This window comes from Leuresthes tenuis, unplaced genomic scaffold, assembly GCF_036924035.1.
Source record: "Leuresthes tenuis unplaced genomic scaffold, fLeuTen1.0.hap1 SCAF_4, whole genome shotgun sequence".
Classification (NCBI taxonomy): Eukaryota; Metazoa; Chordata; class Actinopteri; order Atheriniformes; family Atherinopsidae; genus Leuresthes; species Leuresthes tenuis.
The window spans coordinates 31,611,151-31,634,139 of record NW_027325358.1 but is presented as its reverse complement, the minus strand read 5'-3'; the positions used below and the strand labels follow the sequence as shown (position 1 = coordinate 31,634,139).

The window sequence follows — 22,989 nt, the reverse complement described above, 5'->3', positions numbered from 1 at the left end:
TGCCAACTAGCCTGATGCCCTGCTCCCGCAGTGATGGATAATCGTACTCTGGTTTCTCTTCATAACGTACAAGTCCTTCGCCTTTTACTAAAGACTTCTGTGGAGAGCAGCACTAATGAATTGTTTCTATTTTTGGCAGGCTTTACCTTTGGGGGTGAAGCCCTTTCTGTCTGTGCAAAAGAAATCTTGTTACTGTGCAGAGTGACTTCTCTGAGGAGAGTCGCCTTACTTGTTGCGACTGTGCCGATGTTGCTTGAATGGTGCTCGCTGGAGCGTGCGGTAGTGTAAAGTTATACCATTTAAAAGGGTTGAAGAGTGCTCAGTGCAGCGGGTGGGCGGAGGTGCAAAGTGACACTATGGCCATAAAACGAACACCGCTACAAGTGCGCATTGTGCCAGGAAGGGCCCTCGGACGTGAACCAGTGGACAGATATTGCTTCTCGGCCTTTTGGCTAAGATCAAGTGTAGTATCTGTTCTTATCAGTTTAATATGTGATATGTCTATGCAAGGACTACATATTAAATGGATTTTTATCAATAGGAGTTGAAAAAGGAGCTTGCTCCGTTCACTCCAAGCATCGACCCGGTACTGCAGTGCTGCTGGGAACGGTGCGCTCTCCTCTGCTCTTGTGAAAAAGCAAACAGCGGTGCAGGATGGAAGTTTCTTTTAATCTGCTGAGAAAAGAGAGTGAATGCGAAGCAGACTTTAACACGGCTCTGGGAGCGAGCCGAGTGCGGGCTAACCAGGAGAATTGCTTGAAAGAAACGCGACACCGAATGAGCGGTCAGAACAAAGCCTCAATACGGTGTTCCTGTGGTGTTTTTATAAAATGCGGTGTAAAAAAAGGTGTGAATGCCCCATAGAAAACTAAAAGGTGGAGCGGAAGTGTTCGGCTGCAAGAAGGTGTGAATGTCCGACTATATTTGGTGAAAAGCAGGTGAAGCAAGGTCTGAATGCCCAACCTTACATCATCAAAAGCGAGATCAGAGGTTTTTGGCTGCAAGAAGGCCATAGTTTGCCAAAAGCGGGTAAGGTGCGAATGATCGGCTAAATATCAACAAAAGTGGGGGCGGAGGTCTTCGGATGCAAGTGGGTGTGAATATCCCACCATACAAGTATGGTGGAGAGGAAGCTGTGAATGGCCGACCATAGTTTGCAAAAAGCGGGTGAGAAAAGGTGCGAATGTCCAACCATACATGATCAAAACAGGGAGCGGAGGTGTTTGGCTGCGACAAGGTGTGAATAATTATTATTATTAATAATAATTAATGAAAAGCGGGCAACAAGTAGGTTCGAATGCCCAACCATACATCATCAAAAGCAGGAGTGGATGTGTTCGGCTACAAGAAGGTTTGAATGTCCGAGCATAGTTTGTAAAAAGCGGGTAAGAAAAGGTTCGAATGCCCGAACATACACCATCAAAAGAGGGAGCGGAGGTGTTCCGCTGTAAGACGGTGTGAATGTCCGACCATAGTTGGTAAAAAGTGGGTATGAAAAGGTTCGAATGCCCAAATTCGGCTGCAAAAAACTGTGTTCGGCTGCAAAAAGGTGTGAATGTTCGACTAAATTTTGTAAAAAGCGGGTAAGACAAGGTGCGAATGCCTGACAATGTATGATCAAAAGCGGGAGCGGAGGTGTTCAGCTGCAAGAAGGTCTAAATGTCCATTTTTAATTGCTAGAAAACATGAAAGAAAATTTTCGAAAATCAATCCGCACATGATCATAAGTGGGAGAGGAGGTGTTCAGCTGCAAGAAGGTGTGAATGTCCTACCATAATTGCTGAAAAATGTGTTAGAAACGGTAAGAATGCCGGACCATACATCATCAAAAGCTAGAGAGGTGGTGTTCGGCTGCAAGTAGGTGTGAATGTCTGACTAAAGTTCAAATATATTAACAAAAGCGGGAGGAGAGGTCTTCGGATGAGTGGTTGAGAATTTCCAACCATAATCTATAAAATGCGGTGAAAAAAAAGGTGTGATAGATACCTAAAAGGTGGAGCGGAAGTGTTCGGCTGCAAGAAGGTGTGAATGTTATATATATAGTTGGTGAAAAGCAGGAAAAGCAAGGTCTGAATGCCCAATCTTACATCATCAAAAGCGAGATCAGAGGTGTTTGGCGGCAAGAAAACGGGTAAGGTGTGAATGACCGACTAAATATCAACAAAAGTGGGGGCGGAGGTCTTCGGATGCAAGTGGGTGTGAATATCCCACCATACTTGTATGGTGGAGAGGAAGCTGTGAATGGCCGACCATAGTTTGCAAAAAGCGGGTGAGAAAAGGTGCGAATGTCCAACCATACATGATCAAAACAGGGAGCGGAGGTGTTTGGCTGCGACAAGGTGTGAATGTCCACCCATAATTAATGAAAAGCGGGCAACAAGTAGGTTCGAATGCCCAACCATACATCAACAAAATCAGGAGTGGATGTGTTTGGCTACAAGAAGGTTTGAATGTCCGAGCATAGTTTGTAAAAAGCGGGTAAGAAAAGGTGCGAATGCCCGACAAAGTATGATCAAAAGAGGGTGGAGGTTTCCGGCTACAAGAAGGTTTGAATGTACGACCATAGTTTGTAAAAAGCGGGTAAGAAAAGGTGCGAATGCCCGAACATACACCATCAAAAGAGGGAGCGGAGGTGTTCCACTGAAAGACGGTGTGAATGTCCGACCATAGTTGGTAAAAAGCGGGTAAGAAAAGGTTCGAATGCCCGAATATATACCATCAAAAGCGGAAGCGGAGGTGTTCGGTTGTAAGAAGTTGTGAACGTCCGAATTTAGTCGAACACCTTTTTGCAGCCGAACACAGTTTTTTGCAGCCGAATTTGGGCATTCGAACCTTTTCATACCCACTTTTTACCAACTATGGTCGGACATTCACACCGTCTTACAGCGGAACACCTCCGCTCCCTCTTTTGATGGTGTATGTTCGGGCATTCGAACCTTTTCTTACCCGCTTTTTACAAACTATGCTCGGACATTCAAACCTTCTTGTAGCCGAACACATCCACTCCTGATTTTGTTGATGTATGGTTGGGCATTCGAACCTACTTGTTGCCCGCTTTTCATTAATTATGGGTGGACATTCACACCTTGTCGCAGCCAAACACCTCCGCTCCCTGTTTTGATCATGTATGGTTGGACATTCGCACCTTTTCTCACCCGCTTTTTGCAAACTATGGTCGGCCATTCACAGCTTCCTCTCCACCATACTTGTATGGTGGGATATTCACACCCACTTGCATCCGAAGACCTCCGCCCCCACTTTTGTTGATATTTAGTCGGTCATTCACACCTTACCCGTTTTCTTGCCGCCAAACACCTCTGATCTCGCTTTTGATGATGTAAGATTGGGCATTCAGACCTTGCTTTTCCTGCTTTTCACCAACTATATATATAACATTCACACCTTCTTGCAGCCGAACACTTCCGCTCCACCTTTTAGGTATCTATCACACCTTTTTTTTCACCGCATTTTATAGATTATGGTTGGAAATTCTCAACCACTCATCCGAAGACCTCTCCTCCCGCTTTTGTTAATATATTTGAACTTTAGTCAGACATTCACACCTACTTGCAGCCGAACACCACCTCTCTAGCTTTTGATGATGTATGGTCCGGCATTCTTACCGTTTCTAACACATTTTTCAGCAATTATGGTAGGACATTCACACCTTCTTGCAGCTGAACACCTCCTCTCCCACTTATGATCATGTGCGGATTGATTTTCGAAAATTTTCTTTCATGTTTTCTAGCAATTAAAAATGGACATTTAGACCTTCTTGCAGCTGAACACCTCCGCTCCCGCTTTTGATCATACATTGTCAGGCATTCGCACCTTGTCTTACCCGCTTTTTACAAAATTTAGTCGAACATTCACACCTTTTTGCAGCCGAACACAGTTTTTTGCAGCCGAATTTGGGCATTCGAACCTTTTCATACCCACTTTTTACCAACTATGGTCGGACATTCACACCGTCTTACAGCGGAACACCTCCGCTCCCTCTTTTGATGGTGTATGTTCGGGCATTCGAACCTTTTCTTACCCGCTTTTTACAAACTATGCTCGGACATTCAAACCTTCTTGTAGCCGAACACATCCACTCCTGCTTTTGATGATGTATGGTTGGGCATTCGAACCTACTTGTTGCCCGCTTTTCATTAATTATGGGTGGACATTCACACCTTGTCGCAGCCAAACACCTCCGCTCCCTGTTTTGATCATGTATGGTTGGACATTTGCACCTTTTCTCACCCGCATTTTGCAAACTATGGTCGGCCATTCACAGCTTCCTCTCCACCATACTTGTATGGTGGGATATTCACACCCACTTGCATCCGAAGACCTCCGCCCCCACTTTTGTTGATATTTAGCCGATCATTCGCACCTTAACCGCTTTTGGCAAACTATGGCCTTCTTGCAGCCAAAAACCTCTGATCTCGCTTTTGATGATGTAAGGTTGGGCATTCAGACCTTGCTTCACCTGCTTTTCATCAAATATAGTCGGACATTCACACCTTCTTGCAGCCGAACACTTCCGCTCCACCTTTTAGTTTTCTATGGGGCATTCACACCTTTTTTTACACCGCATTTTATAAAAACACCAAAGGAACACCGTATTGAGGCTTTGTTCTGACCGCTCATTCGGTGTCGCGTTTCTTTCAAGCAATTCTCCTGGTTAGCCCGCACTCGGCTCGCTCCCAGAGCCGTGTTAAAGTCTGCTTCGCATTCACTCTCTTTTCTCAGCAGATTAAAAGAAACTTCCATCCTGCACCGCTGTTTGCTTTTTCACAAGAGCAGAGGAGAGCGCACCGTTCCCAGCAGCACTGCAGTACCGGGTCGATGCTTGGAGTGAACGGAGCAAGCTCCTTTTTCAACTCCTATTGATAAAAATCCATTTAATATGTAGTCCTTGCATAGACATATCACATATTAAACTGATAAGTACAGATACTACACTTGATCTTAGCCAAAAGGCCGAGAAGCGATATCTGTCCACTGGTTCACGTCCGAGGGCCCTTCCTGGCACAATGCGCACTTGTAGCGGTGTTCGTTTTATGGCCATAGTGTCACTTTGCACCTCCGCCCACCCGCTGCACTGAGCACTCTTCAACCCTTTTAAATGGTATAACTTTACACTACCGCACGCTCCAGCAAGCACCATTCAAGCAACAACTTTGCACTCCAGCTTCGAACATCGGCACAGTCGCAACAAGTAAGGCGACTCTACTCAGAGAAGTCACTCTGCACAGTAACAAGATTTCTTTTGCACAGACAGAAAGGGCTTCACCCGCAAAGGTAAAGCCTGCAGAAAATAGAAACAATTCATTAGTGCTGCTCTCCACGGAAGTCTTTAGTAAAAGGCGAAAGACTTGTACATTATGAAGAGAAACCAGTGTACGATTATCCATCACTGCGGGAGCAGGGCATCAGGCTAGTTGGCATAGCCACCTTCCCCATGGTGAGCTTTGCTTGGTTGAGACGCTTGCTCCCCCCCCTTGCTCCTCGGCTGACCAAGTAGGAACAATCGGGCCCTATTCGATGGCTGCCTTGTCTTTTACTCTGTGCAAAAGACAAGGCAGCCACAAACAACACGGGAACACCGTATTGAGGCTTTGTTCTGACTGCTCATTCGGTGTCGCGTTTCTTTCAAGCAATTCTCCCGGTTAGCCCGCACTCGGCTCGCTCCCAGAGCCGTGTTAAAGTCTGCTTCGCATTCACTCTCTTTTCTCAGCAGATTAAAAGAAAGTTTCATCTTAGGCTCCCTGAAACTTCCATCCTGCACCGCTGTTTGCTTTTTCACAAGAGCAGAGGAGAGCACACCGTTCCCAGCGGCACTGCAGTACCGGGTCGATGCTTGGAGTGAACGGAGCAAGCTCCTTTTTCAACTCCTATTGATAAAAATCCATTTAATATGTAGTCCTCGCATAGAGGACATATCAGACATTAAACTGATAAGAACAGATACTACACTTGATCTTAGCCAAAAGGCCGAGAAGCGATAACAGTCCACTGGTTCACGTCCGAGGGCCCTTCCTGGCACAATGCGCACTTGTAGCGGTGTTCTTTTTATGGCCATAGTGTCACTTTGCACCTCCGCCCACCCGCTGCACTGAGCACTCTTCAGCCCTTTTAAATGGTATAACTTTACACTACCACACGCTCCAGCGAGCACCATTCAAGCAACAACTTTGCACTCCAGCTTCGAACATCGGCACAGTCGCAACAAGTAAGGCGACTCTACTCAGAGAAGTCACTCTGCACAGTAACAAGATTTCTTTTGCACAGACAGAAAGGGCTTCATCCGCAAAGGTAAAGCCTGCCAAAAATAGAAACAACTCATTAGTGCTGCTCAACGTTGTACTTTGCAGTAAAAGAAAGAGCAAATCTAAAGTTTCAGGAATCCGAGAATAAGCTTACTTTCATGAGTTCTTCACGATTTCGGATTTTGCTATAAAATGAATTCCTTCACTCAAACTAAATTAAAACTGCTAAACCGCTAATCTGTTACATACAAGGCAGATGTCAAATTCACCGAAATAGGATCTAAGGGTATTTGGCCAATCGAGCTGTAGCAGCTTCGGTAAAAGAGTATAAGTTGAAGAGTTTGTGAATAAAGGTGTGCGCACACATAGTGAGTTGTAGGAAAATAGGCAGGGAGCAATGCCGGCTGGGGTATATGTTCTTGTATGTTGTCTGACTGTTTGATTGGAATGTGTTGTGTAAGTGTCCTGTTGAATGTTACATGTTTGGGCTTTGACACGCTTCACTGTGGTTGTTAACTGTGTGGTGTGTCCTGAAATGTTATATGTTTGGGCTGTGTGACATGCTTAATGCTTTTCAGTAGCAACCCACTTATTCATATATAGCAACTGACAACATAAGAAGTCCGGACATACTTTGATAGTAGTTGTAGAAGTATCCTTATTGATAATAGATAAACTAATTCATAGTGATAGAACAGTAGATGAACAGGTGCCTGCACATGTCTCATGAAAATAAAATGGGTGTATGATTGCTGACGGCAGAGCAATACTGCCAAACTTATGAGTTCTTGTGGCAAACTTGATTCAGTGTCTTGACGTGTATACGCTGTTTCGCTGACTTGTCACAAGAAACAAAGTGTGTTTGATAAGATCCGACCATTTTATTACGGGAGGATCAGTATGTATGGATTCTGATGTGACTGATAAACCCATTCGTATCTTAAGCATAATCTAATACGTGAGACAACGCCCTGGCACACAATCAAAAAAAAAAAAGAGAGAGAGCGGTTTTGTGTCCCCACAGTCCATAATGTAGAAAAGAGAGAAAAAAAGCCTTTCTGATTTGGTGTGTGTGCTCACAGTGCAGAGTGTAGAGAAAAGAGAGAAAAGAAAGCCGTTTTGGTGTCACGGGTGTTGTGACTTACACACACACATTTCTGAATTGAGAAAGGAAATTATTTTAGAGAAAGCACTAGAGTTTAGATCCCACATTTGTTGATAGGCATTCATTTAATTTTTCTTTTAATCAGTTTTAAAGTGAATACTAACTGAGAAATGAAAAAGGTGAAGAGTTTAGAAGCTTGGTTCAAGAGCAAAACTTGGTTTATGATCAGCTGAGTCTCTAAACAGAACAGCAAAGGGCTTCATCGAACATTTAAAAAAGATTCAGATTGTTAGAATATCCAGAATTTATAGGAATGGTGGTGATTACTCTTATTTTCTAGAATGGAAATAACTGCACCATGTCTGTTTTATGAATTTAAGGGGCTAAAAAGTTTTGTTCTCGTTTTTCTATGATTAACCGAATGTATGTGAGAGTCCAAACAGACAGAAGGGTTACGGCCGAGCGCTGGACCTTCCAAAAAAGATGAGACAGGCTGGACCTGTGCCATACTAGTTAAGACCTGCCTGTGGATAACAGGTTCTTTAAACTCTCACACCCACAAACTCACACACGTTTGCACACATACACCCATACACACACACATTCTTGAACTTGCTGCAAGATTAAACATTTGCATTAACTGACTCCAGCAACTCTGAGTCTCATTGAGAGACTTTTCTCAACAATTGGGTCCTCAAACCAGATCTCAACGTTTTTTCCGCTTTCCAGGGTCGGAGCTGAAACCGTGCACGGGGGAGTCCAGTACTCCTAATGAAAGACCCCCTGCTGAATTGCGGTAATTAGGGGCCAGTGTCCACTGAAAGGGGGAAAAAGGGACGAGATCGTACTTTTGAATCAATGGCCAGAAGCCATTGGCAGTGCAGGCATCAACAATAATGGTGTTATTTCACCCATTAACACTTAAGGTACCTCATGCAGTGGCTGTGATATGGTTACTTAACAAAATATCTTTACCAGACATCTCTCCTACATAACAGTTCTTCTTTCACAGCCACACCTTGTTGTCGAGAGATGTGCTACACTTAATCCATCCACACCGCTACCTACCCCACAGATGGAAAGCCTCATGATTGCATGTCAGAAATAACCATCAGTGTTTTACCCAGGCCAGACTTAACTGATATACGTTATGAAAATGCAGAAATAACTATATTTATTCAACAGGTCAAGCAAAAAACCCTGATGGCACAAATGCTACAGGATTTGCAGTAGTAACACTCCACCTGTCATCTGGTTGGAGTGGTGTGTTTTCTGTGGCTGGAAGGGCTGCTTTTACTTTCTGTGAAACTTGAGATAGAACAGTGGAAAGGTTTCGACAGTAAGACAACATAGCATCATCACAAACAGTTGTGGAAGGGAGGGGTCTGGTTACAGGTCCCAATCCCAGGTTAGGAGGTCTGCCAAATAAAATTTCAAATGCGCTGAGATTCACTTGAGCTCTGATAACTTGACTGATCAGTAAAACACTGCTTTTGTTGTCACCGCAAGGCTTCCCCCGTTGGTTGTTTCACTGAGACACTACTGAGTAACTACAACGCGCAGAAATCTCGCAACTCGTCAGCAAAATGGGGTCCAGAAATCTCTGGATCTGGTAAGCATTGTTATGCTTCCATGATGTCAGTCTCAGTCCAGGGTTGATAAACCAGTAATGGTCCAGTGGGAACTGCAACTTTAACCATAGGCATGGTTTGAATCTGGTTTTGTTTTTTCTCACGTTTAGATCTCTGAAGTCCAGATTGTGGGTAAAGGATTTTTGTCACTTGCGTTAAGAGTTCTTGGGCAGGTACGCTGGAGAACCAAACGTCTTCCTTTTCCTCATCATCAGACCTCAATTTCTTCCCGAGGGAGGATGGAAGAAGTCCCTTCTTCCCGAGAGCCAGAGGCTTGTGGCAGGGCTGGCTGTTGTTGTTGCAGGCGTCGTGGAGGGCAGGAGTCCAGGTCTGGATCCGGCACAGCTAATACTAAATTATTATCATCATTCCGTCATGGCATTTGTTTAACATTTTCCTTTCTTTCTCTTAATACACTTTATTTCTTCCAAAATTCTATACCTTTCTTACTTCTTATTTAAACTTAATTTTCTTTTTTTTTGCTTCATCTCTTTCTCATATTTGCAAAACTTTTCTTCTAATTTTCTTATTTCTAACATACTAAAAGAACCTTCTGGTGGAAAACCTCTGGACCATATGTCTTTTTCATTTCATCATGCTTAGGTCCCCCGGTAGGGTCAAAAGTCTGAGACCTACTGTTTCCAATTCTCAGACTTGGAATGGGGAAATATATTCCTTCACTCAAAGGACGTCTCCAATGAGGACCTTAATCTGTACTCACACTTCTTCGGAGTACTTCACACTTCTTCGGACTGCTTCAAAAGTTTCACTTACCCATGAAATCTCTGTCTCACTAATGACACAACCGGGAAACCCTCTTTTATTCAAATAAAAACTAAAAAGCAGTCCTATCGTCTCAGACTATCATATTTCAAAAATGATCCCAGCGCTGGTATTCAAGAAAAGGACCTGCCAGTCCTCTCTGTCAGAAAAGGCCTTGGAGGTATGAGGCTGGAACAGCTACTTCAGTCCAGGCTGGCCATGCACTGCGATCCGGTCCAGAGACACCAGTCGAGGGATCCTGTTCGTGACGCCAAAATTGTGGTGGAAATTTAGTAACGCACAGAGTCAGTTATTTTCTTCTGAGGAGATAAGAGGCTTTAATAATAATATCTTGAAAGAGAGAACAACACAGTACAGAATACAGAGTTGCTCTGACCACTGAAGCAAAAACACACAGTTATATTGCCCGCTCATCACGTCATCTGTCTTTGGTTGATAGTTGATTGTTCTTCTAACTTTCCTCCCCAACCATCAGTTTAGGTTACCCAAAAGGAGTGTATTGCTCCATCACAAGTATGCTTCTTTCACATACAGGGTAATATGAAGAATTTTATGCCTGAAACCTATTTAGACATGCAAAAATATGAAGGACAAAGCAGTTTTAACTTGGTTTGAGTGAAGGAATTCATTTTATAACAAAATCTGAAATTGTGTAGAACTCGTGAAAATAAGCTTATTCTCGGATTCCTAAAGGTTTAGTGTTGTTCTTTCCTATCCTGCAAAGTACAACGTTCTTTTTTGTTGAAAGCTATTTAGACATGGATAAATATGAAGGACAAAGCAGTTTTAACTTGGTTTGAGTGAAGGAATTAATTTTATATCAAAATCCGGAATTGTGTAGAACTCGTGAAAAGAAGCTTATTCTTGGATTCCTGAAAAAATTTAGTGTTGTTGTTTCCTATCCTGAAAAGTACTACGTTCGTTTTTGTTTAAAGGTATTTAGACATGGATAAATATGAAGGACAAAGCAGTTTTAACTTGGTTTGAGTGAAGGAATTAATTTTATATCAAAATCCGATATTGTGTAGAACTCGTCAAACGACGCTTATTCTCGGATTCCTGAAAAGGTTTAGTGTTGTTGTTTCCTATCCTGCAAAGTACAACGTTCTTTTTTGTTTAAAGCTATTTGGACATGGATAAATATGAAGGAAAAAGCAGTTTTAACTTAGTTTGAGTGAAGGAATTCATTTTATATCAAAATCCGAAATTGTGTAGAACTCGTGAAAATAAGCTTATTCTCGGATTCCTAAAGGTTTAGTGTTGTTGTTTCCTATCCTGCAAAGTACAACGTTCTTTTTTGTTTAAAGCTATTTAGACATGGATAAATATGAAGGAAAAAGCAGTTTTAACTTGGTTTGAGTGAAGGAATTCATTTTATATCAAAATCCGGAATTGTGCATTATGGCAGCAGAATTGTAGTCTGAATACCTTTATGCCAAACAGATTTGCTTTGCCAAGGGAAGTTTTATAATTGTTTATTGTTTATGTTTACAATATATAAACTAGCAGAATAATTAATTCATCCTCCTGGTCCCTCCCACCCCGGAGAGGGCAGCCAGAGACTGGCTGCAATAGGCATCCCCGCTACTTGGGACCCAACACAGGGCAGGAGGGCCTGATGTCCACCAGGCTCGGGGCCTGCAGTCACCATATTCCGGGAGCTACTGTACCCCCAGAAGGAACCCATCCCGCCCCACCCCACTCAACCCAACCCCACCCCGGAGGACCTCTACAAAAACAAACAAACAACAACAAAAATCAAACAAACAAACAAACAAATCACCCGGTTACACCAGTCGCAGCAGCCCGGGCCTGAGACCCACCATCACCCAGGCCCCCCCAGGCCCCCCCCAACAGGGATAAAGCACACCCCCATACAGACCCCCTCCTCCTCACCGCACGCCCCAACACCCTAAAAAAAACAACCACCTGCGGACACCTTGGAGTTCCCAGAGCAACAAGGCCGGCACCAGGACCTGCACCAACCCACGCATGCTGTGGCATGTCCAGGGCAACCCAGACCCCCCAGGCACAGGCAGGGCCCCGCCCCGGGCACAAGGCAGCGGCAAGCCACCAGGTCCAGGCCCAGCTCCACCACCCACGCCAGAGCGGCCCCGTCACCTGGTACAGAGCCAGCAGCCACCACCCCAAGGCCCCTAAGGGACCCCGCCCCACACCGCAAGACAGCCCCACCCGCAAGCCCCCAAAACTGCCCTCCAAGCCCGACACACAGTCCCCCCCAGCAATGACCAACCCAGTCCCCACGACCCGAGAGACCACCAGACGCCCGAAGCCACACAGCCCCCCCCTCAGCACACACCCAACCGCCCAGAGCGACGGGACAGCAACCCACCACCAACACTATGTGATCAAGCTAATCAGAGGGGACCAGAGAGAATTAAATTCAGTTTTGAGGAAGCAGACATTGTTTCCATGCTAATATAATCTAAAAGAAAATTTCTAAACTGGTTAATACACAGATTGTTCTTCGCTTTCCAGTTCATGAGAATAGTTTTCTTTGCTATACATAACACTGTGAGGATCATGTGTGCTAAGCTAAATTCCACGTTGATGTTGTCTAAGTCACCCAGTATGCACAGTGTGGGGCATGCAGGAATGCTACACTTTAGCCATGTTGATAGGTCCGCACAGACTTCAAGCCAGAACTTCTGGACAGGCGCACAAAACCACAAAGCGTGTGCATAATCATCAGGTGTGTTATCTGTGCAATGTGAGCAGATGTTTGAGTGTGTTAGACCCATCCTGAACATCCTTTGTCCTGTATAGTGTGTTCTATGAAGAATTTTGTATTGTATGAGCTGTAAATTAGGATTTCGAGTCATTGTGAAGGTGTTCAAACATATTTGTGGCCAGAAGCTATGACTAGAACTGATGGATAAATCTGCCTCCCATTTTGAGGACGGTAGAGACATTGTGTCATCTATCTTAGACAATAATTTATATATTTTTGATAGTACTTTTGGGGTGCAGATGCTTAGAAATTCTGCTACCCTAATCGGGAGTTGTAAGTCTGGTTGGTGGAGGATATATTTCTTTGTTATTATAGACTTAAGTTGTTGATATTCTAGGAATTTATTGCTGCCTATCTCATGTTGTGATATGAGCTCATCAAATGAAATAAAATGTCCATTTTGGATTATATGTTCCAGATGTTTGATTCCTTTGATCTTCCACAGAGTAAAGTTTAGCATTTTTTTGTTTTGCAGGATGTCAGGATTGTTCCAGATGGGTGTAAGCTTACACGGGACAAGTGAAGACTTTGTTATTTTAAGAAATTCCCACCAGGCTGTCAGAGAGGTGCTGATGTTAATGCTTTTGAAACATTTGTGATTTTTTACGTTTTGACTAATAAGTGGCAGGTCAGAGATTTCCAGATTATCACACAATGCTTGTTCTATACTTATCCATGTTCATCTATTGGGCTAGGTTTAAACCATTTTGATATATACTGTAACCTATTGGCTAAGGAATAGTGCTGAAAATTAGGTAAATCTAATCCACCCTGTCCTTGGTCTTCTGTAGGGTTTTTAAACTAATACGTGGTGGTTTGTTTTTCCACAGAAATTTAGAGATGCATGAATCTAGTGACTTAAACCAAGTAGCAGGTGGTTTTATGGGGATCATTGAGAACAGATAGTTAACTTTTGGTAGTATCATCATTTTAATGGTTGTAACTCTCCCCATAAGTGATATAGGTAAGGACTTCCAACGAGAGAGATCGTCCTTTACTGTCTTTAATAATTGCACATTGAGGCGGCCTGTTGCCACTGCAGGTTCTTTCAGAGAGACTCAGAGACAGAGGACGGTTCAACGTATAGTTTATTTAACCCTTTTTCATGAATGTGGAGTCGTTCGCAGGCCTTCCCTCCCGGTTCGTGCTGCCGACTCCACTTCAATCCTCCTTACAGCTCTGAGTTTTTTAAAGAGGAGAGTGATTAGACAAGTGACTGCCGGTGTACTAATCACTCACCTAGTCCTGCTCCCCAGAGCTCTCTCCACAGCTCTCTCCTGCAGCTGATGCACCACGCCCCCTCCACATACCTCCACCGCCTGACCTTGGCCGGGGAGCGGTCCGGCCTAACCTACCCCCCCCCCCCACCTCGCCATGCGAGCTGTAAAGGAAGTCGGCCACCGCCATCTGTGCCCCCGGCCTATGGACCACTTTGAATTTAAAAGGCTGTAGTGCCAGATACCAGCGGGTGATCCGTGCATTGACATTTTTCATTCGGTGGAGCCACTGGAGGGGAGCAAGGTCCGAGCAAAGGGTGAATGGGCGCCCCAGCACCCACCGGATGGCCAGGCACTCCCTCTCCACCGTGTTGTATCTGGTCTCCCTCTCGGATAGTTTCTGGCTGATGTAAAGCACTGGGCGGTCAACGCCCCGCACCTGCTGGGACAGAACAGCCCCCAACCCCCTTCCTGATGCATCAGTCTGCAGGACAAATGGGAGAGAGGAGTTAGGTGTGTGGAGAAGAGGCTCCCCACAGAGTGTCTGCTTTACCCTCTCAAGTGACACCTGACACCGGATCAGAGGCACCTTTTCGGGTAAGGTTGGTCAAAGGGCTGGTCAGCTCCGCGAAGTTGGGAATAAATCGCCGGTAATATCCGGCCAGCCCCAAAAACCGCCTCACCTCTTTCTTGATCTTAGGTTTTGGGCAGGCTGCAATCGCTGCTGTCTTGTCTACCTGTGGACGCACCTGTCCGCCGCCCAAGTGGTACCCCAGATACCGTACCTCCCTCCATCCAACTGCACACTTCTTTGGGTTGGCCGTGAGCCCCGCCTGCCGCAGTGACTCCAGCACTGCCGCCATCTGCTGAACATGCTCCGCCCAGCTGTTGCTATGGATGATGACGTCATCCAGGTAAGCGGCAGCATACGCAGGAACTTACATCATGAAAAGCGAGATCAGAGGTGTTTGGCTGAGAGAAGGCCACAGTTTGCGATGCAATAATTAAAGGCCTCATGCCAGATGTCGCCACTGAAGTAAAGAACATTTACGTGGGATGGTGTGAGGGTCCTCGTTTGGCTGACGTTCGCCGATATGCTCGCCATGCTCATAACCAAGTTGAGACGCGTAAGACAACCAAAAGGGACAAGTGTGAAAAGGAGCTGCATTTGGCAGCCATGACCATGTATTACGCAGTGTGTGTAAACAGAGGACGAGGCCGAAGTCGAAGACGTGGACGTGTGGGAGAGGAGGTCGAAATGGGCCACGCCAGAGCTATGATCCGAATATTTGTTTTTACTGTGGCCAGACTGGACACTGGAAGAAGGATTGTCCACAGCTGAAAAGTGATGAAATTGGGCAAAAGGCTGACTGAGGGTGGGAGGCAGGTTCTGGACGTCACGCGGCAGCGGAGCCTCCACTAATGGGTGATAGCACAAACACACTCACACATTTTTCCTGCTCTGTGTAGTGAAGAAACGCTTGCCGACTGTGATTCACGTAGTAAAGTTTTGCATGCTATTTCCGTCCTAGAGCAAAGATATTTCTCTCAGAATATAGGAACTTATGTTCATCAGTAGTGACGTCAGGGGAGTTTGATTGTCCTCCAAAGTTAAGTGGAAACCACGTTTACTGTATGTCTGCATCAGGCCAGGTTGTGAAGGAGAAAATGACAATGCCCATTGCGTGTTGTCACTCCCGATGAGCTCTCCTTCAAACACTCATTTTTGTTATCAGAGTTGTGTCCCATTAACCTGATGGGCTGTGATCTCATGTGTAAATTAGGCATTATTTTAACTTCTACACCAGAGGGTGTTAAGGTTATGTTACAGCCTGACAAAGTTTTCACAGCAGTGCAGTTTGATTCATCGGCACTTACATATGCTTATGAGTGGAAACTTCCCAGCTCTCCTTTTTCACAACAACTAGTGGAAGAAGCAAAAGCGTTAGTTTCACCCCTTTCTGATTTCATGCAACCTACTGATTTGCACTGCACATCACACATTTCTTTGGGGCCTGACAATGACTATGAGAAGAAGTGAAAAAATATGTGCGCCTACTTTATTGGCTGTGTCGCTCACTCCAGAGCACTTCGATTTTTTTAATGTTTGTGGTACTCGCCCTCACATTTCCTTGGCCAAACGTACACACTGGCAGTGACAAGGTGTGGGAGAGTTTGTTGCTACATGTCAGAAAGAAATGGAGTGGACTGTTTCACCTGCTGATCCAAATTTGATGTTTTCTGAACGATTGTCAGCATACAAAAAAACATTTTTGAGTACAATGCATTGTCAAAGAACTGTGGACTTAATTCCTACCACAGAATCACATTTTGAAGCATGTTTTTTATCTGAAACAGATTTGTCTTCGATACCCATGTTGGCTGAAGTGCCCAATGATCTTTGGGCTAAGAGCAAATATGATGTGGGGTTGATAAAAGGCTGTGAACCAGTAATTGTCACCCCTAAATCAGACTTTTGTCCATGTAAAAAACAATACCTTTTTAAGCCTGAAGCAATTAAAGGGATTAAACCTGTTTTTCAATCTTTTCAGAAAACAGGCGTTATTGTTCCTTTTGAAAATTCACCTGTGCTTACTCCATTGTTTCCTGTTAAAAAGATTAAAGATGCTGGCCAGCCAGATGAATGGCGTTTTGTACAGGACCTCCAAGCGGTGAATGCTGCAGTTCAGCCACATGCTCCTACTGTGCCCAACCCACACACTATTTTGTCTCAAATTACATCAGATGCACAGTTTTTCTCAGTGGTTGACTTGTCGCCAGTGCACCCTGATAGCCCATTTTGGTTTGCTTTTTAGTTTGAAGGGAGATCTTGGACTTTTACCCGGTTATGCCAGGGGTACTGTGAAAGTCCCACTATTTACAATGCTGCCCTCAAAGCTAGTCTGGATTAACTTCAATCAACCACAGGCTCTGCTCTTTTGCAGTATGTGGATGACATCCTTTTATGTAGTCCATCTAAACAACAGTGTGAAAAAGACCAAATGACTCAAATAACTTTCTTGCTTTCAAAATTTTTCCTCTAGTGACGCTGACTTAGAGAGGGATGAAGATAATCATGTTTAATTGTTCATGTTTTGATTGTTTATCATTGGACCCTTTATTAATATGATGCCTCCATTTTAAACTCACGTTGTGTGCAAATGCAGGCTGATGTTTTACAGATAAAGTTATTATTTTCCTTGTTTCTTTTGGGTTGATTAATATAATGGTATTATTATAATCAAAAGGGAGGAATGTAATGGAAAATAATTCTTATATGCATTGTATTGAGTGTTACTGTGTATAACCTGCAAATGACCGAGCTGCAAGGTACCACCCTGCCCTGTTTTCTTAAATTCCTCTTTACAATGGTGGGCTTGTTATAATGAGATAGCTGCACTTTAGGGGGGACAGGGTTAGGCTGGTATTTACGAGTGTGTCTGGGTAACCTCAACTGATGGTTGGGGAGGAAAGTTAGAAGAACAATCAATTATACCCAAAAACAGATGACGTGATGAGCGGGCAATATAACTGTGTGTTTTTGCTTCAGTGGTCAGAGCAACTCTGTATTCTGTACTGTGTTGTTCTCTCTTGCAAGATATTATTATTAAAGCCTCTTATCTCCTCACAAGAAAATAACTGACTCCCCAAATGCAAGTGTCAGGACAAATGATCAAACTTCTCCAAGCTTCAGTCTGCAGAGAAGTACAAGACAGGGTTGCTCACTTTCTCCCTCACTTTTTGCTATTTTCATCAAACCTTAAGCAGCTGCTATCAGACAAGATAGAAATATTAAAGACAACCAACCCCAAAATATTGAGAATAAAATAAGTCTTTATGCTGATGATGTATTACTTTTCCTTCAGAACTCACAGACGTCTCTCACTCACACGATCACACTCATAAATAAATTCTCAGCACTTTCTGACTGTAGGGTCCAGAATATACCTGCGATCACTTTACAGTCAGGAAATATTAGATATTTAGGCATAAACATTTCCTCCAGGCTCTCAGAGCTAACAAAGCTAATTTATGTGCAATTATTAAAGACAGTAGAGGACAATCTCTCTCGTTGGAAGTCCTTACCTATATCACTTATGGGGAGAGTTACAACCATTAAAATGATGATACTACCAAAAGTTAACTATTTGTTCTCAATGATCCCCATAAAACCAACCTGCTACTTGGTTTAAGTCACTAGATTCATGCATCTCCAAATTTCTGTGGAAAAACAAACCACCACGTATTAGTTTAAAAACCCTACAGAAGACCAAGGACAGTGGTGGATTAGATTTACCTAATTTTCAGCACTATTCCTTAGCCAATAGGTTACGGTATATATCAAAATGGTTTAAACCTAGCCCAATAGATGAACATGGATAAATATAGAACAAGCATTGTGTGATAATCTGGAAATCTCTGACCTGCCACTTATTAGTCAAAACGTAAAACATCACAAATGTTTCAAAAGCATTAACATCAGCACCTCTCTGACAGCCTGGTGGGAATTTCTTAAAATAACAAAGTCTTCACTTGTCCCGTGTAAGCTTACACCCATCTGGAACAATCCTGACATCCTGCAAAACAAAAAAATGCTAAACTTTACTCTGTGGAAGATCAAAGGAATCAAACATCTGGAACATATAATCCAAAATGGACATTTTATTTCATTTGATGAGCTCATATCACAACATGAGATAGGCAGCAATAAATTCCTAGAATATCAACAACTTAAGTCTATAATAACAAAGAAATATATCCTCCACCAACCAGACTTACAACTCCCGATTAGGGTAGCAGAATTTCTAAGCATCTGCACCCCAAAACTACTATCAAAAATATATAAATTATTGTCTAAGATAGATGACACAATGTCTCTACCGTCCTCAAAATGGGAGGCAGATTTATCCATCAGTTCTAGTCATAGCTTCTGGCCACAAATATGTTTGAACACCTTCAGAATGACTCAAAATCCTAATTTACAGCTCATACAATACAAAATTCTTCATAGAACACACTATACAGCTTAAAGGATGTTCAGGATGGGTCTAACACACTCAAACATCTGCTCACATTGCACAGATAACACATCTGATGATTATGCACACGCTTTGTGGTTTTGTGCGCCTGTCCAGAAGTTCTGGCTTGAAGTCTGTGCGGACCTATCAACATGGCTAAAGTGTAGCATTCCTGCATGCCCCACACTGTGCATACTGGGTGACTTAGACAACATCAACGTGGAATTTAGCTTAGCACACATGATCCTCACAGTGTTATGTATAGCAAAGAAAACTATTCTCATGAACTGGAAAGCGAAGAACAATCTGTGTATTAACCAGTTTAGAAATCGCTCTGGGCGGTTGAGTGTGTGCTGGGGGGGGCTGTGTGGCTTCGGGCGTCTGGTGGTCTCTCGGATCGTGGGGACCGGTTTGGTCATTGCTAGGGGGCACTGTGTGTCAGGCTTGGAGGGCAGTTTTGGGGGCTTGCGGGTTGGGCTGTCTTGCGGTGTGGGGCGGGGTCCCTTAGGGGCCTTGGGGTGGTGGCTGCTGGCTCTGTACCGGGTGACCGGGCCGCTCTGGCGTGGGTGGTGGAGCTGGGCCTTGACCTGGTGGCTTGCCGCTGCCTTGTGCCCGGGGCGGGGCCCTGCCTGTGCCTGGGGGGTCTGGGTTGCCCTGGACATGCCACAGTATGCGTGGGTTGGTGCAGGTCCTGGTGCCGGGCTTGTTGCTCTGGGAACTCCAAGGTGTCCGCAGGTGGTTGTTTTTTTTAGGGTGTTGAGGCGTGCGGTGAGGGGGAGGGGGTCTGTGTGGGGGTGTGCTTTTCCCCTGTTGGGAGGGGCCTGGGGGGGCCTGGGTGATGGTGGGTCTCAGGCCCGGGCTGCTGCGACTGGTGTGACCGGGTGATTTGTTTGTTTGTTTGTTTGATTTTTGTTGTTGTTTGTTTGTTTTTGTAGAGGTCCTCCGGGGTGGGGTTGGGTTGAGTGGTGTGGGGCGGGATTGGTTCCTTCTGGGGGTACAGTAGCTCCCGGAATATGGTGACTGCAGGCCCCGAGCCTGATGGACATCAGGCCCTCCTGCCCTGTGTTGGGTCCCAGGTAGCGGGGATGCCTATTGCAGCCAGTCTCTGTAAACATAAACAATAAACATTTAAAAAACTTCCCTTGGCAAAGCAAATCTGTTTGGCATAAAGGTATTCAGACTACAATTCTGCTGCCAACAACACTAAACCTTTAGGAATCCGAGAATAAGCTTATTTTCACGAGTTCTACACAATTTCGGATTTTGATATAAAATGAATTCCTTCACTCAAACCAAGTTAAAACTGCTTTGTCCTTCATATTTATCCATGTCTAAATAGCTTTAAACAAAAAAGAACGTTGTACTTTGCAGGATAGGAAAGAACAACACTAAACCTTTTCAGGAATCCGAGAATAAGCGTCGTTTGACGAGTTCTACACAATATTGGATTTTGATATAAAATGAATTCCTTCACTCAAACCAAGTTAAAACTGCTTTGTACTTCATATTTATCCATGTCTAAATAGCTTTAAACAAAAACAAACGTAGTACTTTTCAGGATAGGAAACAACAACACTAAATTTTTTCAGGAATTCAAGAATAAGCTTCTTTTCACGAGTTCTACACAATTCCGGATTTTGATATAAAATTAATTCCTTCACTCAAACCAAGTTAAAACTGCTTTGTCCTTCATATTTATCCATGTCTAAATAGCTTTAAACAAAAAAGAACGTTGTACTTTGCAGGATAGGAAAGAACAACACTAAACCTTTAGGAATCCGAGAATAAGCTTATTTTCACGAGTTCTACACAATTTCAGATTTTGTTATAAAATGAATTCCTTCACTCAAACCAAGTTAAAACTGCTTTGTCCTTCATATTTTTGCATGTCTAAATAGGTTTCAGGCATAAAATTCTTCATATTACCCTGTATGTGAAAGAAGCATACTTGTGATGGAGCAATACACTCCTTTTGGGTAACCTAAACTGATGGTTGGGGAGGAAAGTTAGAAGAACAATCAACTATCAAACAAAGACAGATGACGTGATGAGCGGGCAATATAACTGTGTGTTTTTACTTCAGTGGTCATAGCAACTCTGTATTCTGTACTGTGTTGTTCTCTCTTTCAAGATATTATTATTAAAGCCTCTTATCTCCTCAGAAGAAAATAACTGACTCTGTGCGTTACTAAATTTCCACCACAATTTTGGCGTCACGAACAGGATCCCTCGACTGGTGTCTCTGGACCGGATCGCAGTGCATGGCCAGCCTGGACTGAAGTAGCTGTTCCAGCCTCATACCTCCAAGGCCTTTTCTGAGAGAGAGGACTGGCAGGTCCTTTTCCTGAATACCAGCGCTGGGATCATTTTTGAAATATGATAGTCTGAGACGATAGGACTGCTTTTTAGTTTTTATTTGAATAAAAGAGGGTTTCCCGGTTGTGTCATTAGTGAGACAGAGATTTCATGGGTAAGTGAAACTTTTGAAGCAGTCCGAAGAAGTGTGAAGTACTCCGAAGAAGTGTGAGTACAGATTAAGGTCCTCATTGGAGACGTCCTTTGAGTGAAGGAATATATTTCCCCATTCCAAGTCTGAGAATGGGAAACAGTAGATCTCAGACTTTTGACCCTACCGGGGGACCTGAGCATGATGAAATGAAAAAGACATATGGTCCAGAGGTTTTCCACCTGAAGGTTCTTTTAGTATGTTAGAAATAAGAAAATTAGAAGAAAAGTTTTGCAAATATGAGAAAGAGATGAAGCAAAAAAAAGAAAATTAAGTTTAAATAAGAAGTAAGAAAGGTATAGAATTTTGGAAAAAATAAAGTGTATTAAGAGAAAGAAAGGAAAATGTTAAACAAATGCCATGACGGAATGATGATAATAATTTAGTATTAGCTGTGCCGGATCCAGACCTGGACTCCTGCCCTCCACGACGCCTGCAACAACAACAGCCAGCCCTGCCACAAGCCTCTGGCTCTCGGGAAGAAGGGACTTCTTCCATCCTCCCTCGGGAAGAAATTGAGGTCTGATGATGAGGAAAAGGAAGACGTTTGGTTCTCCAGCGTACCTGCCCAAGAACTTTTAACGCAAGTGACAAAAATCCTTTACCCACAATCTGGACTTCAGAGATCTAAACGTGAGAAAAAACAAAACCAGATTCAAACCATGCCTATGGTTAAAGTTGCAGTTCCCACTGGACCATTACTGGTTTATCGACCCTGGACTGAGACTGACATCATGGAAGCATAACAATGCTTACCAGATCCAGAGATTTCTGGACCCCATTTTGCTGACGAGTTGCGAGATTTCTGCGCACAATTCTGCCTGACTGGGGTTGAATTGCGTCGCATATTGGCAAAAAAGTTCAAACCGACCGACCTCGGCAAAATAGAGGCCAGTATGCTACAACTGGATTTGCGACCTACCAACAGTGAACGAGGACATAATGATAACGCTCAATATGAAGCAGCCATCCAAAGACTGTGTCAAGCCATCACCACTCAATTTCCAACCAAAATCAATATGTCCCACATTTACACCTGCAAACAGAAACCTGGTGAAGGGACTGATGATTTTGTACACCGCATCCTTGAGAAAGTCAGCAAGCACAGCGGTCATCAGAGACCAAGGGATTTGGGTAATGAATCAGGACCATGGGAGAGTATTGCATGCAATGGAATGTCCGACCATAGTTGGTAAAAAGCGGGTAAGAAAAGGTTAAAATACCCGACTGTACACAATCAATAGTGGGAGCGTATGTGTTCGGCTACAAGAAGGTGTGAAAGTCCGACCATGGTTTGTAAAAAGCGGGTAAGACAAGGTGCGAATGCCTGACAATGTATGATCAAAAGAGGGAGCGGAGGTGTTCGGCTGCAAGGTCTGAATTTCCAACCATAATTTGTAAACACCGTTGAAGAAAAGCCTCGAAAGCCCGACTATACACCATCAAAAGCGGGAGCAGAGGTGTTCAGCTGCACACAATCAGGTTTTTGCAAATTATGATCTGACATTCACACATGCTTTTGATGATGTATGGTTGGGCATTCGCACCTTTTTTTACCCATTTTTCAGGAATTATGGGTGGACATTCACACCTTCTTGCAGCTGAACACCTCCTCTCCCGCATATGATCATGTGCGGTTTGATATTCGAAAATTTTCTTTCATGTTTTCTAGCAATTATTGATGGACATTCAGACATTCTTGCAGCTGAACCCCTCT

The 22,989-nt window shown here is 43.8% G+C and overlaps 5 non-coding genes across 5 annotated transcripts; 2 read left to right on the top strand and 3 right to left on the bottom strand.

Annotated features, from left to right (window-relative positions):
* The first annotated feature begins 43 nt into the window (after nt 1-43).
* LOC140306328 (U5 spliceosomal RNA) lies at nt 44-157 on the top strand. The gene has a single exon (XR_011915646.1). It is a non-coding gene; the product is annotated as a U5 spliceosomal RNA (small nuclear RNA).
* Nucleotides 158-432: 275 nt separating this feature from the next.
* Nucleotides 433-620, top strand: LOC140306117 (U2 spliceosomal RNA). The gene has a single exon (XR_011915476.1). It is a non-coding gene; the product is annotated as a U2 spliceosomal RNA (small nuclear RNA).
* A 4,175-nt stretch (nt 621-4,795) lies between these two features.
* LOC140306156 (U2 spliceosomal RNA) lies at nt 4,796-4,983 on the bottom strand. Its single transcript, XR_011915511.1, has one exon. It is a non-coding gene; the product is annotated as a U2 spliceosomal RNA (small nuclear RNA).
* A 299-nt stretch (nt 4,984-5,282) lies between these two features.
* On the bottom strand, nt 5,283-5,395 carry LOC140306299 (U5 spliceosomal RNA). The gene has a single exon (XR_011915620.1). It is a non-coding gene; the product is annotated as a U5 spliceosomal RNA (small nuclear RNA).
* A 411-nt stretch (nt 5,396-5,806) lies between these two features.
* Nucleotides 5,807-5,997, bottom strand: LOC140306464 (U2 spliceosomal RNA). Its single transcript, XR_011915769.1, has one exon. It is a non-coding gene; the product is annotated as a U2 spliceosomal RNA (small nuclear RNA).
* Nucleotides 5,998-22,989: the final 16,992 nt, after the last annotated feature.